Source organism: Sorex fumeus, unplaced genomic scaffold, assembly GCF_029834395.1.
Source record: "Sorex fumeus unplaced genomic scaffold, SorFum_2.1 ptg000044l, whole genome shotgun sequence".
NCBI classification, from domain to species: domain Eukaryota; kingdom Metazoa; phylum Chordata; class Mammalia; order Eulipotyphla; family Soricidae; genus Sorex; species Sorex fumeus.
Window position 1 is genome coordinate 20,236,446 of NW_026606101.1, and position 15,645 is coordinate 20,252,090.

General features: G+C 42.7%; 1 protein-coding gene across 4 annotated transcripts in view; it reads left to right on the forward strand.

Annotated features, from left to right (window-relative positions):
• The window catches only part of PTPRA (protein tyrosine phosphatase receptor type A), a 140,050-nt gene that overhangs the window by 42,754 nt on the left and 81,651 nt on the right, over positions 1–15,645 (forward strand). Inside the window, exon 1 of one of the 4 annotated variants that reach the window (XM_056121202.1) lies at positions 9,043–9,065. The exons of the other annotated variants lie outside the window; for them this stretch is intronic. The gene's annotated coding sequence lies outside the window, so the exon portion shown is untranslated. Of the gene's footprint in view, positions 1–9,042; positions 9,066–15,645 lie in introns of those variants that run through there. 4 annotated transcript variants of the gene reach the window in all.

Below are 15,645 nucleotides of genomic sequence, written 5' to 3' on the forward strand. Positions count from 1 at the left end.
GTTTGCTGGGCTTGGTCTAATTTTTTTTATGTTTTTACTGCTACATGATTCATTGTTTTAGGGGTGAGGGATGCCTGCCTTACCTTGTGTGGTATTCAAGGCACACTTCCAGCTCATTGCTTGGTTGTTACTCACAGTGGTTCTTCGAGGCCCATGTGGTTCAGGGGAACAAACCCACAGTTCCAGCACGTGAAACACATGCTCCAGACCTTTGAAATATCTCCTTGGCCCCTTCTTCTAGAATCTTTTGCTGGGGAGAGCTAGAGTCTTTCTGGGTTGGCAACTATTTTACTTTTTGAAGATAGTTGTTCTGTTGTCTTGTGCCTTCTTTCTGTGTTTGTCAGAAAAATAAAACCAATAAGATATGTGCACCGTGTACATATCTAGAAAGATGTTTATTTTGAGGAACTGACACATAATTGCAGAAACTTGGGAAGTCTAAACTTCGGGAAGACTAGAGACACAACACACAAGTATTTGGGGAGTTTGAGATTTACCTCGGGTTTGAGGGAGGTCCTGTACTTTTCAAGCCTTCATTGGGTTTGATACAACCTGCCTATGTTATATTTTATTCAGAGTCTATCAGTAAGGACAGGGAGTTGGCTTTGAGGGTTGGAGTCAACGGTTTGCATATGAAAACCCTGGATTTAATCTCTGGTTCATTTGACCACCACTGGAGTAACCTCTGAGCTCCAGAGGATATGTCTCCTTACCCCACCCTTCACCTCAAACTGTACTAAGTCTACCAGTTGAAATGTAAATCTCATCCCAGAACACTTTCATACTATCAGAACAATATTTGATGAAGTATATGGATGCTGTAGTCAGTCAAACTGAGAGAAAATCTTAAATCTATTCCTTGTCAACTTTGTCCCCATACGCATTTCCTTAATCTTAATGCTTACTTTTCTTCAATTGCAAAGCCATGCTTAATTTGATACAGCTATTCTGCATGCAACCAAAAACTATTTCTTTTTCCCAGAGGAGTATGTAAAGCCTCCAGATAATGTTTATTTTCTTCTTGATATCCTATAACTTAGATACTAAGATGTAACGTTAATAATGCCTAAGTATTATGATTCTCTGTAGTCTGTTTTTCCTTAAGAAAATATTTGTGGGAGGGAGGGGAATAAAGAAAATATTTCTGTATTTGCTCTATTACTGCAAAACAAAGGTCCTCTAGACTTGGTAGTTTAAAGAGCAACCATTTATGATTTACAGATTATGACTCTCTGAATGAGCAATCTGCTGATTAGCTGTGGGGTGTTTCACTAGTGTTGACTAAAGTCATTCATGCAGCTATAGTCAGCTATTGGTTTATTTGGGCTTGAGCTTGTCTCAAACAGTTCTGCCAGTTTGTGTTGAGTTTCTGCTGACCTCTCTTTTTTTTTTTGTTTGTTTGGGTTTTGTTTTTTTGGCAAAAGAACCCAGTGATGCTCATAGTTTATTCCTTTGGCCTTCAGGAAGTAGTCCTTAGCAGGACTTGGGGGACCATATGTGTTGTGGGGGATTGAACCTGGATTAGCTCTGTGTCAGGTAGGTGCTACCTGCTGTCGTTCTGGTTTCCAGCACCTCTCTTCTTGTATAGAAAGATCATCTTGAGGTATGGCAGCAGTGATTCTCAGAGCAGAATGAAAGCCATAAGGTCTCTTAGGGTGTCAACTTTGAAAGGATTTTGTTGACTCAAGCAAGTCTCAAGTTCCGGGGTGGAGGCATTTATCTTTTGATATGCATACCAAAGTCTTACCATAAAATGTATGGGTATGGGAGTTTTTGTAGCTCTCTTTGCAAAACAATCTACCATGATTTTTTTCTTCTTTTAAAATTTGTTAAAATTTATTTTTATCAAAAATTTTTTTCTTGGTGTTTTGTTTTTTGTTTTGTTTTAGGTCCACACCTGGCTGAACTCAAGAATTATTCCTGCTTCTGTGCTCAGGGATCACTCCTGAGACAGCTTAGACCCTATGTAGTGCCAAAGATCAAATCCTGGTTGGTGGGGACCGGAGCAATAGTACAGGGAATAGGGTTCTTGCTTTGCATGGGGTTTGATCCCCAGCATCCCACACAGTCCCTTGAGTACCACTAAGAGTGATTTTTGAGCACAGAGTAAGGAGTAAACGCTGAACATCTCCGAGTTTGGTCCAAAAACAAAACATGAAAAAAATAAAAACACTAGGTTCCATCGTGTCTTGTACACAGCAAATGCCTGACCTCCTGTACATATATCTCCAGATGTATCTTTCATCTTTCTGACCTCTTAAGGTTCTTTGGGGTCATGGACCTCTCCAGCAATGCTTATAGGTGCAGTGGTGTCCAGTAGCCAACAGGGCCAATCCTTGGCAGTGCTTGGGAAACTGTGACAGCTACACTGAAAGTGTTTGAATGCCATGAAATACCAGGAATCAATCTTGTTATCTTTGTCTCCACATGCTAGGTACATGGTCCATTTTTACCTATTACCCTTTTACCCTATTTCTTTATTTTTCTTTTGAATCATTTAATTACGAAGTTACAAGGTTATTCATGATTGAGTTCTAGGCATACAATGTTCCAGTAACAAACAATCCCTCCACCAGTGTCCACTTCCCTCCACAGTGTCCCACCCCATCCCAGCTCCCCTCCAGACTACCTGTATGGGAAAAACTTTTCCCTTCACTCTCCCCTCCCCCCTTTCCTTTTCTGCACTGTGGTTTACAGTACTGCTGCTCATAGGGTATCTTGAATATCACACACCGTCCTCCTCCAGGGTGACTACTTCCCTGCATCATGCTGCAGTGCTCTCTTCCCGGACCTGTATCCCCCGCACCCCCATACACACACCCAGCGGCAAGCTTTCTATGGAAGACCATTTCTCATATTCTTTGTTTCTGTTGCCTTTACTCCAGCCTTTTTAGCTATCTCCCCAAACCCTTAAAAATTAATTTTAGGGCTGGAGAGATAGTATAGTGGGTAGGACACTTGCCTTTCATGACTCAGTATGATCCCTGGTACCATCAGGTCTGGTCCTTGAGCATAAAGCCAGGAGTAAGCTCTGAGAACTGCTGGGTGTGCCCCAGAAACAAACAGGAATGTTTGTGCCAGAGAGAAAGTACAGGGTACAGGGTTAAGGCTCTTGCTTGCACATGGCTGATCCCAGTTTTATCCTGGAATCACATATGATCCTCTTGAGTTCTGTCCTATGATCCCCCTCAGTTCTTTCAGGAGCGATCCTTGAGCATAGAGTCAGGAATAAACCTTAAGCACAGTCAGATCTGGCCCCAGACCTCTGACCCCAAAATTTAATTTTAGGGCCGGAGAGAGAGTATAGGTGTTGTGGCATTTGCCTTGCATGTGGCTTTCCTATTTGATCCTTGACACCACATATTGTCCCCCTAATGCCACTGGCAGCAACCCCCCAGCTTAGCACCGCCCTGAGCATCTCTATGGCCCCAAACCTTCCCATTCCTTCTCCTCTCTGACCCCTACCCCTAGTTACGTTTAATCCTTTGCTTTGGGTCAGGATATAACTGAGCAGTAGAGCGAATGCTTCACACATTTGCCTGGGTTCACTTTCTGGCACCCCACCAAAAATACTGTTGATACTTTGAAGTATTAATGTGCTAATAAATACGTATAGATTTTCTTGGCGGGGGGTTGGTGCTGCTTGGAAGACCATATGGAGTGCCAGGGATTGAACCTAGATCAGACATGTGCAAGGCAAGCTTTCTACCCACTGTACTATCTTTCCAGACCTTATACAGATTTTAATTATCCACTTAAATAGTTTGTAGAAATAATTGAAATATAATACAACATTTTTGGGGGTGTGGGGACAGGACAAGGTGGGTGGTTGGGTCATATCTGATGATGCTCAGGGATTATTCCTGGCTCTGCACTCAGGAATTAACCTGGCAGTGCTTGGGGGCTGGAGATTGAATCCATGTCGGCTGCATGAAAGACAAATGTCCCACCTACTGTACCATTGCTCTGGCCCCTTTGATGACATATTTTTGTAGAGACTATTTATAAATGTTTCTAGCCTTGCCTAAAGGTTTTGAATTTTTATCCCATTTCAGGAATTGAGATGTTTTCCAACAGTATTACTTTGCCTATAAGAGTAGCTGACTTAAATGCACTCTTGCCAATACTATTAATGTCTATTATAGTTGGGCACCTTGTTAGGTGCAGAGTGGTTTCTCTGAGCAGAGTAGATGTGGTCTTTTGTTATTTTGAGACCATGCCCAACAATATTATGCCCCGGCTCAGTGTTTTAGGGGCTGTAAGGTGCCAGGGATCCAACCTGGAGCCACCAGCATGAAAGGTATGTGCATCCTGAGCTCTCTCCCCAGCCCCTAGATGTGGTCTTTGACCTACTTGGAGCACAGAATCTTTTTTTTTCTTTTCCTTTTTTTTTTTTTTTTTTGGTTCTTGGGCCACACCCAGCAATGGTCAGGGATTGCTCCTGGTCTGTACTCAGGAATCACTTCCATACGGAATGCTGGGGATCAAACCCAGGTTGGCTGTGCACACGGCAAATGCCCTAACCCGCTGTACCATCACTCTAGCTTCTGGAGCACAGAATTTTGATTACAACTGACAGGTGGTAAATACATATGCAGTTCTGTGAAAGTAGTGAGTAGGCTTCAGTGGTTAGAGACTAATTGAAGTAGGGGGAGGATGAGAGCGAATCATACGTAATTAACCAGATCAGTTTTTAAGCTGAGACCTGGCTGATGTGAGTGAACTAGTAGCTGAAGCTTCTGAGCAAAAGTAGTTTATTGACTAAATGCCAATAAAAGTGGGGAGTGGAGGATGGTGAAAAATAGATTTAGAACTATGTTATATATTAATATGTTTTGGGAAACTTCCCTTGGCCCTGCCATTTTTATCTCATTTTCCTTCAGAAAGATTAGTGAATTGGGAATCAGTAAATCTAGGTTCTAGATAGAACTCTCTGATGCTTATTTGTTAATTATTTATTCAAAGCAAAAGGTTATGGGCCAAAAAGGTTAATGGTAGAGCATTTGCCCTGCACTTGGCTGACCTGGGTTTGATCCCAGCATCCCATACGGTTCCCCCAGTACTGCCAGAAGTAATTCCTGAATGCAGTGTTAGGTAGGAGTAAGCCCTGAGGATAGTGGTGTGGCCAAAAAAGTCAAAACAAACAAGCAAAAAGGTTATGAGAGTGCGAAGGGAAAGGAAGAGAATGAAAAGGACAAGCCAGGAAGAGATATAGGAAGTAATGAATCCACAGGGAGATAAACCATGTCAAGTTTCTTCTTTGTTTCCAGTTTGTCCTTATAATCAGCATTCTGTGAGTACCTTTGATTTGGCACAGGGAGAGCAGATTGAGTCATTTTTAAAAATAGGAAATTAATCATGGAAAAGATGACTGAAATAAGAATTTTCTCTTACTCTTCTACATAAAGGAGAGTAAATGAGTTTAATTGAGGAAGAGCTGTATTTACCTCCTGTATGCTGTATTTTATTGACTAATCTTATCGACTAATCTTAACTGTTTTATTTAGTTAATATGAGAAAACTCGATGAGTGAACATCTGAGATGTGAGCTGCTCAAGGGCAGGAGCGTTTCTTTCTTTGCCTCACCACCTGATACGAGAGGAACTTGGTTGGTTCACTGAGCAGCTGAGTGGTTCCCTAAAACTTGGAGGGAATTTAATCAGTCCTTAACTTCCAAGACAGTTCATGATAATTTGCTTTATGTGGGTTCTGGGAGTGGAAAGAAGCTATTTCTTCTCATAATGCAATAAGCCCAAATTTCTGATCTCATTGGAGGATTATAGAATTTAAATTTCCTTAAAGCCCAGCAGTCAAAGAACATATGATTATACTAAGGTAAACAGGAACATATCTCAGAACCTTAGGAACTCTGCTATTTTTTTTTAACTATAACTCTAGGTCTTGAACCAATATTTAAAGGGTAAGTTTTAAAATTGATGTTTTTTCCTGTGTTTAAATTTTCTAGCCATTACATAAGGTCTTCTTTTTCTAGAAAGAGACTAATCTGGAATAAGAATTAATTCTCATCAGTAAAAGCAAAGCTCTAAGTAGGTCATCTGATTTTGCTTTTGTGCTCTACATTCATCCTAATTATAAAAGAGCCTTTCATGCGTTTTCTAGGCTTTCACCACTGCCAGATCCTCTACAGGCATTGTGAAAGAATTAAGCTGCCCTCCCCCCACTGCTTGTCTCATGGACTCTTTCGTAGATTATACCCGGCTTTATGTTTTCAGTTTAGCAGGAACTCTGAATTCTGATTACTTGTTACAATAGGATAGTAGGTGGAATTATAAAAACATTTTTAATGAAAGAAAATTTGTGAAAATTGTTATATCTCACAGTGACTGAAGTCATTGAACAAATATTTACTGCTTAGTTGAGCCTTCTGCATTTTTGCTTATTGAGCTTAGTGGGCTTCTCTGCTGTTTTTCCATCTATTTTGTTGTGCTTCTACTAGGCTGTCAGTATTGTGGAATATGGAGGTGCTGTGCAGCCACAGATATGACTGCATGCTCCAGAAGCTATAGAATTGGAACATTTCTTGGCCTGCTCCTCTCCTGAGGAGAACCCAGAGTTGTCATTCCAAAGACCTTCAGAATACCTGTGACTTTCATCAGCTTAGCATTTCTTCTGAGTTTAGTTTTGAAGTTGGGTCTCTTACATGATGGAAACTGTGGAATGTGGTATGGCTGCTAGGACTTCTGGCAGTGTAGGGGTGGGGCTGGGGGGCTGGGGACAGGCTACCCACCCTAAGAAGGCCTCAGAGATTTCAGCCCAGAGACTGGTGTACACCAGGGAGTTTTGTGAGACTTCGGAGATTAGTTGTGAAGCAGTGGATCTAAAGTCATTTATGTGACAGAGTCTGTTGGGTGTGGGTGCAGCTGTCAGGACTTGAGCAGGACAGGGACCCAGCCCATTCCCCTCCCAAGGAGGCCCCAGGATTTTCAGCCCAAAGACTGGTATACCTGTTACTTCTCTTGGCTTGACATTTCTTCCAAGATTGGTTGTGATGCTCTAGCAAAGTGTCCAGGCTTTCTCGGAGTTGGGATGGATAACCTCCTCCCACCCACTCACCTCCGCATACTTCCAGAAGCCCCAGCAGCTCCACCCACATCCCACTGCTGGTGCTATGTAAGCCCACCCACCGGCCCTGCTCCAGAGACTCATAAATAAATTGTGAAAGAGATAACTACCCACAAAAATTTCTCAGGTAACCAGTCCTGGCTGAGACCTTGAGGGTGATCTTGGGAGGCAGGGCAGGCCAAAAGCCCACCAAAACCCTGGCAGCCACACTCACATCCCAACTGCTTCCACCTGGCCTTTGGCTAAACTGTCTAATTAAATAATCTGGATTTTCTGGAGCATGTGGCTGCATTTGTGGATGCGCAACATCTCCCAACTCCGACATCCCAGTAGGAGCACACCGGATTGAACAGGAATGCAATGTAGACGCTCACCAATCTTGACTGAGTACTCCTCAGTTCCACATGGGGGACAGGACCAACAACACCGTAGTACTTTCCCCCCCAGAAGGCAGACTTGCACACAGACCAGTCTAGCTACTAATCAGGCCCTCCTGCTAGGTAGCTCAAGTACTTTGGGACACTGCTAATGTGACCCTTCATCCCCCAAGATTGAACAACTTGGCTCACAGTTAACTGCAGCCTGGCACATCTCGAGTTCTCTGACTGCAGCTGCCCAGAATCTTTACAGCTGGTAAAAGGGCATCTGTGGCTGCCAGAAATCACTGGAGCCATAGTCACCAGCTTATGCAAACAGGAGCACCAGTCTGTTGCTTGGACCAGCTAGTACTAGGAACTCTTCCTCCCACTCGGGCTTCCATAAAGCACCAGGAATAAAGAAAGAAAAGAATTCATCCACATTGATGGGTAGGTTCTATTTTAGAACTGCTGAAACGGTCCAAGGAAGATTTCAGAGAAACATTCCTCTTGATGCTTAATGAAAAGAATCAGTGAATGCTAAAAAGCTTTATGGGGCCAGAAAGATAGTACAACAGGTAGTGCATGTACCTGCATGCAGCTGACCTGGGTTCTATCCCTGTCATTCCATATGGTTCTCCGAGCACTACCAGGAGTGATTCCTGAGCACAGAGATAGAAGTAACCCCTGAGCATTGCCAGTGTGGCCCAAAAAAAAAAAGTCTTATGGAAAAAAATAAATCAAAGAACTTGTTCATGCAGAAATGAATAAGCTGAGAAGTCCAGTATCAGAACTTGGCAACAGAATGGAAGAAGCTGAAACTTAAGGTCAGTGACCTCAAGAACAAGGTACACAACATCTTCAGTAAAGTAGAGGAAAATGGAAAGAGAATTTAAGAGATGTAGAGAATTAAAAGAGATGGTTGAGACGTCATTTAAAGAAACAAACTTCACATCATAAAATCAAGAAAAGTAGGAGAGGTAAAAAACAAGAAAGGGTAAGAATTGCTTGTGGACAACGTAATGGTACTGAGTACTTTTCCATGATTAGAGGGAGCCATGCACATTGATCCAGGGGACCCAAAGCATTTGAAACAAAATAAAACCAAATAGAACCATACCAATAGATGCAGATGAAGCTTTTGACAGTACTCAGCACTAATTCATCATATAAACTCAATGAAATTGGGATAAAAAGAACTTACTTTAAGATAGGGAATGTATACAGATACCACTTCACATGCATTCCGATGGCTATTTGTGTGTGTGTGTGTGTGTGTGTGTGTGTGTGTGTATGCATAAAGCAAGGAAAAAAGTAGAGACCTTACATGTGCAAGACTCTGGGTTTGCACTCTCCAGTGCCGTTTATACACACACACACACACACACACACACACATACACATTGGTTTTTCGACCACACTTGGCAATGCCCAGGGAACCGTATGGGATTCTGAGGGTTGAAGCCGAGTCGTTTTTGTCTATCTGCTTTGTAAGGAATGTCTGTTCAGAACTGTTACCTTTTCTTTCCTCTTGGTCTTGACGCTGTGCTCAGGAGTGACTTTTCGCAATGCTTGGTGGACCATATATGGTACAAGGGGATTGTACTGAGGCCAACTGCATGCAAGGTAAATGCCTTGTGTCCTATATTTTCTCTTCAACCCTGTTTACATTTTTATTCATTTATTTTTTAAATGAGGTTGCTTTTTTTTAATAGTTCTTTATATATTCTTGCTTGTATATGGTTCCATATCATGTAAGTGATATACATCTTCTCCCATCAGTGGGTTTCCTTTTTGTTTGATAACACAGATGTTTACTTTTGATGTAGGCCAATTGATTTTTATTTTGTTACTGTGCTTTTTCTGTAATTTTTTTTTTTTTGCTTTTTTGGGGTCACCCCTGGCGATGCACAAGGGTTACTCCTGGCTCTGCACTCAGGAGTTACTCCTGGCGGTGCTCAGGGGACCATATGGGATGCTGGGAATCGAACCCGGGTTGGCTGCGTGCAAGACAAACGCCCTACCCGCTGTCCTATCTCTCCAGCCCCTGTAATATTTTTAAATGATTTTTTTATGTAGGAGTACTGCTATTTATTCAGCCACTGATTAACTGACTGAATTGGGCATGAACTCCACATATTTTTAAATGTTTAAATATTTTATTCCATGATAGTTTTAGGGACTAGAGCGATAGCACAGCAGTTAGGATGGTTGCCTTGCACGTGGCCGACCCAGCCGACCCGGGTTCAATTCCTCCGCCCCTCTCGGAGAGCCTGGCAAGCTACCAAGAGTTTCTCGCCTGCATGGCAAAGCCTGGCAAGCTACCCGCAACGTTTTCCATATGTCAAACACAGTAACAACAAGTCTCACAATGGAGACGTTACTGGACCTGCTCCAGCAAATCGATGAACAACGGGAGGACAGGATAGGACAGGATAGTTTTAGATTTACTTTGGTAGACTGATTTGTTTATTTTGGTTTTAGGACCACACCCAGTGATGCTCCTGGTTTCTCCTGGCAGTGTTAGGGTAGGAGGTGTGTAGATGACCATATGGGATATCAGGGATCTAACTCAGGTCAGCCTTGTGCTGGCAAATACCCTACCTGGTATACTATCGCTCCAGCCCACATGACTGATTTTAAAATATCATTGCCAGTGCTGGAAAGGTAGTACAACAGATAAGGCTCTTGCCTTCTATGCAGACCCAGGTTCAATTCCCAAGCACTGCTAGGAGTGATCCTGAGCACAGAGCCAGAAATAGACCCTCAGAATAGCCAGGTACATGCCTTCCCCAAGTAAAATACCATTTCCAAATCTATTGTTGATCACTTTTAAATTTTCTTTTAACAGTTTTGTACTGTTAACTTTTATATTTAGGTCTTTGACTCTTTTAAGTTAATTTTTTGGTAAATGATATGAGGTAGAAGTTCAACTAACTCTTTTGCATATAGATATCTAGTTTCCCCAGCATTTGTTGAAAAGGCTACACTCTTCATTTTATTTACTTTTATACCCTTGTCAAGAATTATTTGGGCATATTTGTGTGGGCTTGTTTCTGGTTCTCTATATTATTCCATAAATCTGTGTGTTTATCCCTTTCTTAATTTCATATTGTCTAAAGTGTGGTTGTTATATATTGAGCTTTGACATTAGGCAGAATTATTCTTACCATTTTATTCTTTTTTCAAAATTGTCCCTGGTTTAATAATATGTACATAATTTGTAGAATTCTTTGGTCTTGTATGCTTAGTAGTTCATTTCAAAGTATACTTTAAGCAGAACAGGTAGTTTTCTTTCTTGTAATTAGTCTGCAATGTAAATTCATACCAAATTATGTTGCTTATTTATTGAAATCTAGTTCATCTCCCTCCAGGCCCTAAACGGAATCTGGCTGTATATGCAACTTAAAGACAATCGAATTGACCTCTCTCTCTCACAAGCTTTCGTTATCCTGTTTCATTCTCTGCATAATTTCCTCTATGGAACTGAATTGATCCCCAGGCCACTGACTCCTACTCATTTCAGAGGTCCTCTTCCCATTATTTTGAAAAGCTCTATCACATTTATTAAGAGAAGACCTGTGATGAAAATTGACTTCTTGTGTTCTGGTATTCTAGGACTTCCTCAGCTGCTCACCAGCAGTTTTCAGGCTGTGTTTTCTTCACTGGCACACATCTACTCCGTGTGCTGTTTCTACTCTTCCCTCCCTCCGTGGCGTGTATCAGTTTTCTACTCATCAACACCCACCTAGTCTTGCCTCCTGTGCTTGTCAGATGTCTCCTGCCTGGCGCACTCAACTGCCGCTTTTATCACTCTTCCAGCTGTCTTCTTTCTTTTCCTTGGCTTATTGCCTCACTTCCGTGGCAGCTGCTCTACCATTGCTTTTCTGCCATTCTGCCCCTTATCACACTCCCCTCCCCTGCCCCATGTAGAAACATGTACTGTAATATTGCACATTTCTAACATTCAGATTATAATGTCATCACCTTCCCCATAGTATGTTCCTAAGTAGTCAACCTCTGGCCTTTATAACATTGTCCTTCATCAAAGACAAGACACCTTGACCTTCCTCATTGTTTGGTTTTCACTTCTACTCCTGTACTTTCTCTTACTAGCCTTCTCCAGCTATCCCTGCCTTCTCTGAGGCCATCCTGGTTTATTGGTTAGATTGATTTCAGAAGGCTTCAGTCAGCAGTCCTTCCTCCAAACTCAGATCCCAAGATAAGTCTTCTACCCTACTGCCAGTCATTGTTTTTAAAATCCAGATCATTCTGCTCCACCTCCCTGTGCTTAAAGTATTTGGTAGTTCTTCATTGTGTTTGTGGAAAGTAAAAACTTTATTGTCGCCTTCGTCCCCTTCATGGTCGTGTCTTTAGTTTCCTTTTTCTCTAGGCTCATGCCCTATATTTCCTCCAAGTAGCCTCACAGACCCAGTTGTTCATGACTACTCTTTTCACATTCATTTAACAGATAATTTTTAGATACTGCTTGATTGTCTTGCCATTATCACCATCATTGTGGAGCCAGATAGGTTTTTTCAAGCTTCCCTGTGTCCTCTGACTTAAAGATAGTTTCTGACCCTTCTCTTGGCTAACTGCTCTGTCCCTCAAGTTTAACTCAAGCACTGCCTCCCCTAAAAATTTCTTCTCTGATCTGCAGTTTTACCATTTCACCTCAGTGATTAATTAGCTAACATATATGGCATGATAATTCAAGATTTGAATAATTTGAGGGGTGGGGGTTAGGGCTACACTTGGCTGTACTCAGAATTTACTCCTGACTCTGCCCTCAGGGATCACTCCTGGTGGTGAGTGGGGTACCATATGGGATACCAGGTTCAAACGCAGGTCGGCCATGTGTAAGGCAAATGCCCTTCCTGCTTTACTATTGCCCTGGCCCTCAGGATTTGAGTAAGTTATTGGTGTCTCACAATTGTTTTGTGAAATTCTTGGTGATAATGCCCATATCTGATCCATCTGTGTATTCCTAATATCTGGTAAAGATGTAGAAAGGAGCATTACCTTTGCGGGGTTTTTTTGTTGTTGTTGTTTTTGATTTTTGGTTGTGGGGACCACACCCAGTGGTGCTCAGAGTTTATTCCTGACTCTTCACTCAGGAATCACTCCTGGCATACCATATGGGATGCTAGAGATTGAACTCAGGTCAGCCACATGCAAGGCAAACCTACCTGTTGTCTAACCCAGTTTTTTAAAAATATGTTTATTGTTTCCAAGAGCTGGGTCCCAACTCCTGGAACCCCGCGGCCACATTCTCAGCCATGCGACATCTTAATATCTCATTCCTACTTTGGACAAACTGGTAGGCTACCGAATGTAACCTGCCCACACGGCAGAGTCTGGCAAACTCCCCGTGGTGTACCCAATATGCCAAATACCAGTAACAATGATGGGTCTCATTCTCCTAACCCTGAAAGAGCCTCGAATATGGCACTTTTTTAAAAATCTCAGGGCTAGGACGAAGGAGACGTTACTGGGGCCTGCTCGAGGCAACCGACGAATAACAGGATGGTCGTGATCGTGATCGTTTATTGTTTATTTATTACAAAGTTACTCATGATTAGGTTTCATACATGCAATTTTATAACACTGATCCCTTCATCAGTGTCCACTTCCCTCCACCAATGCTCCCCCCACCCCATCTCTTACCTCACTCCCATCAATCTGCTTCTAAGAGAGGTTCATATTCGTATATATTGCACTATAGTTTACAGTACTGTTGCTAAGAAGGTTTTATACATAATACTTTACCACCTTTCAGAAAGCGCCACCTTCTCCCAGTTTAATGCTTCCTCCACCATAGACATTGCCTCCTCCCTGTCCTATGCCACACCCCCGTCAAGAATGACATGCTTCCTACAGTTCTCATGTTCTTTGTTTCCAGTGGCTTTGGGTATTTGTTATTCCACCATTATGTTTCTTTATATCTGGCATATGAGAGATCATTCTGTGCCAGTCTCTCTTCCTCTGACTTCACTCAGCATGATACTCTCTGCATCGTTCCATGGAGCAACAAATTGATTTTTTGCAAATTGTGTCTTTTCTTATGGCCTAGTAATACTCCACTGTGTAAATGTCACAGTTTCTTTACCCAATCATCTATTCTTGGACACTTGGGTTTCCAGATTTTAGCTATTGTAGATAGTGCTCTAAAGAACAGGGATGTAAATGTCTTTTCTCCATTTTGCTTTTGAGTCCTTAAAGGCTGGACTTGTCAACATTCCCACCAGCAGTGAATGTGAGACCCTTTCTCCCTGCATCCATGCCAGCACTGGTTGCTCTTGTTCTTTTTGATGTGGGCCAGTCTCTGTGGTGTGAGGTGATATCTCATTGTTGTTTTGATTTGCACCTTCCTGATGATTAGTGTTGCAGAGCACTTTTTCATGTGCCTTTTGGCCATTTCTGTTTCTTTTTTGAGGACGTTTCTGTTCATCTCTTCTCCCCATTTCCCCCCATCCCTTTTATTTAGACACTATGGTTGACAAAGTTTTTGGTGATGCATTGGTCACAAGCATTCAGTTTTCTAACATCAGTCCCACCACAATTTGACCTTCTCTCTACCATTGTCCCCATTTTCTCAACTACCCCTCAAGCCTGCCCCCTTAGCAGGCACAAAATGACTTTTTTTCCCTTTTTTGGGGGGGGTCACACCCAGTGATGCACAGGGGTTACTCCTGACTTTGCACTCAGAAATTACTCCTGGCGGTGCTCGGGGGACCATATGGGATGCTGGGAATCGAACCCGGGCCGGCTGTGTGCAAGGCAAATGCCTTACCCTCTGTACTATCGCTCTAGCCCCAAAATAACTTATTTCAATATTGCTGGTTGTAACAGAATGGCTATGCAGTTATCAAAGGGCTGGAGCAATAGCGCAGCGGGTAGGGCGTTTGCCTTGCACACGGCCGACCCAGGTTTGATTCCCACCATCCCATATGGTCCCCTGAGCACCACCAAGAGTAATTCCTGAGTGCAGTCCCAGGAGTAACCCCTGTGCATCACCGGCCCATACCACACCAAAAGGAGTTATTTCCAAGGGTGTGGTGAGTAATTCTGTTTCTAAAAAGGAGGTAGTTCCAAATAAAGGGTGTTGGGAGGATCCTCTCAGGATGGGAGAAGCGTGCTGAAAGTAGACTATAGACCAAACATGATTGCCACTCAATGCCTCTCTTGCAAACCACAGGACCCAAAAGGAGAGAGAGAACAAAAGGGAATGCCCTGCCACAGAGGCAGGATGGGATGAGGGGACAGGGGTGGGGGTGGTAGAACTTAGCCCTGTACTAAGTTCCTCCTTAACCGGGGAATTTCTTCTCCTTTCCAATAAACCTTCCTCATCCCTCCCTGTCCCCCCAAAGCGGGTGGGTGGAAGGGGATAGAAGGCCAAATAAGTTGGGAACTTCTGAACTTAATCTTTCATTAAAAAGAATTATTTTAAAATAAAAATAATGGGCCGAAGAGATAGTACAGTGGGTATTAAGTTTGTCTTGCATGTGGCCAGCACCAGTTAGAACCCCAGCACCACACAGAGTCCCAAAGCACCACCAGGAGCGATCTGTGAGCACAGAGCTAGGAGTAAGCCCTGAGCACTGCCAGGTATGGTTTCAAAACAAAGCACTCAAACAAATAAAAATAATTTTTGAAACTCTATTTTTACAACTACAACCCTTGATTGTCTGTTTGGTGCTAGTAATACATTTTATGTATTACTCCTCACAACTACTGTGATGCACAGTGTGGCAGGTAGGGTGTTTGCCTTGCATGCGGCTGACCCGGGTTCTATTCCTCAGCCCCTCTTGGACAGCCCGGCAAGCTACTGAGAGTATTCCGCCCACATGGCAAAGCCTGGCAAGCTCCCGTGACGTATTCGTATGCCAAAAACAGTAACAAAGAAGTCTCACAATGGAGACATTACTGTTGCCTGCTCGAGCAAATCGATGAACAACGGGAGGACAGTGCTAGAGTGCAGTGCTAGGTGAAGTACAAGAAAGTTCCCCTCAGTTGCACTTGGGGCTACCCCAATATCACCTGCTTTGGGAAGCACTTGATCAGCTGAGTAAATGAATCCTTCTCCTAAAAGAGCCTTTTCCACAAATCAAAACAGCTCTAAGAGATGGCGCTGGGGTAGAGATTAACTTCTTTGCCTACATTTCTGTTTCCTATCACTCCAGATATTTTCACTAAGGCTTAAGGG